Consider the following 2,408-nt stretch of genomic DNA (forward strand, 5'->3'; position numbering starts at 1 on the left):
GCAATATAAGAACACACTAAAAATTTATCAAGAACATGGAAAAAATGCACGGCATAAGACCTAAAATCATTGAATAGAAATCGAAAACTTTATATCAATACATAATTCGAAAGTCACAACTATCTCATAGACAAGATCTAAATAAACTGTAACAAAACAAAAACATAAAATATCCAAGAACAAGAACAAAGAAAACCGAAATAAAACATGAAGATCATACAATTACACTTTGAAATATTCCTACGGGGTTTACTACAAAGAGGAGCACTGAAATCTTCAAGTGGATGGATATCCTAGACTACTTGCTTTGGATCAAAAATATGATGAAGGATGAATTTCAGATTCTAGGGTTCTTGGTAGGATGAATGTGTTTGGGCAGAGCTTTAGCTAGTACTTGTGCGCAAGGTTGATGATGATTTATGAATGAGACCTTGCCTCTATATATAGGAGCAACAAGGCCCCAACCTTCCCTCATAGCCCTTGGATCAAAAGCAAATCAATGGCTGAGATAATTGTGCCGAGCCCATTGGACCTATGAGTAAATATTCGGTCATATCTCCCTGTAGGAATACGATATTGATGCGATTTCAAATCCTACAGAAAATAGACTCGTAGAGCTTTCCATCCATATATGGCACGTCTTCTAGTTCAATATGAATTGTCCAGGGAATCCGTTGAAGTTGGACTACGATTCCTGACAGATCTCTCATTCTCGCATGGATTAGGCTTCTAAGTGCATATCTTCTTCTCCTTGATAATTCTGATTTATATGCACAAAAATATATTCATATACACCTTAGAAATCCATCTCTAACTTGGATTTAGGATCCAACTCCCAATAGGAATCCATCTATGCCGCACGACCTCTTCTTGTCCTTCTAGGAATCTGATTTTCAGTCTCTCCTCTTTTCTTGCGCAACTAGGATTGCTTTCCTTCTTCTACATGGATTTATCTTTCCTAATAAGAATTAATACGTTAGAAATAGAGAAATAGAAAATGATGAATCCTACTCGAGCAAGGAATCATATCTCAACAAGAATTCTTAACACTTGACACGATTTCATCATTAATTCACTCATAATCGAGTTAAGTCCTTCTAAAACACTTATTCATACAAAAGAAACTAAAACACACTAAATAGGAAATAACAAAGAGTAAGAATAAGACATATATATATTAAGAACGTCACACTTTGTGCTCATATCAGGTTTTCCATAAAAGGTCTCGGTATTAATGTGTGTGGTATCAATCCTTATAACCTAAGGATGACTTTTCACCTTTTCCGATGTGAGATTCCAAATGGCTATAATCTAAGCTAACATTTTCCAACAATATTTGTTATTTACAGCCAAACTAGATAAGGTTGTTTGTTGTAGAAGACACCAGTCATAATAAACATAAGTTACGCATTAGCAACTGATCAGTTCAATTACTCGACATCAATATTAACCATGTAAGCATCATTAGTAGTGTAAAGCAAGAGGGTATCGTTAAAAACCGGGGATTCAACCAGAAACTGAATCACAAACCAAAGAACAACAAATTCACAAAAGAGATAAAATACTTGATAGTTTCAGATCAAGAACATAAATATAAAACCTAAACTACTATGTACAAGTGATCAACCAACCAACCAACACACAAACATAACCAAACAAAACGTCACAAGTAGCTTCGAAATCATATTCTCATCCTATGCAAACACCGAGCCTTAGCGGACAAGTATTAAGTAAACAAACAACAACCTAATGCCGAGCTAGATAGCTTAGCGCATCTCTAATCCGAAACATGGCCTAGTAATCCTATCTTAGCGCTTATAAATTACAAGATAACATGTCATTCTCAATCCTACCACTTTATTGATTCATCTCTTATCTAATTACTTAGCGCATCTTAGATCACAAACTGATCTTGGTTAATTCCTAGTGATTACTAACAAGTCAAGCATGTCACTTACTTTAAAAACACTAAGAATCCTATATGCAAAACTAACTTAGCGCATTGAATCACATATAGTTAACGCAAAAGAAAGATAATCATTAAGTTATTGAATCATAAACTCACGACATCAACACATAACACGTAGAAAATAAAATCAGAACTACTTTATAACATCTTGCAAAATCGTAAATTACATAATAGTCTTCCAAAAATTCGGAACTAACCAAAAACAGAAACACAACATCATACAAAGAATCCAAACTGAAAACATAATTGAAGAAGTAACGAGTTACACTTTTTAAATCTCCTTAGCGGTATCAAAACAAGGTAGTACAACTTCAACTTGAATGAAGATCCTAGGCGTAGCGCTTTGGATGAAATTGAATGAAAAGGATAATGGTGTCTATGGCTTGAATGGCTTTGAAGATGGTGAGTAGTGTTTTGGGCAGAGCTTTGGCTATACTTG

The sequence above is a fragment of the Argentina anserina genome, chromosome 7 (assembly GCF_933775445.1).
Source record: "Argentina anserina chromosome 7, drPotAnse1.1, whole genome shotgun sequence".
NCBI lineage: Eukaryota > Viridiplantae > Streptophyta > Magnoliopsida > Rosales > Rosaceae > Argentina > Argentina anserina.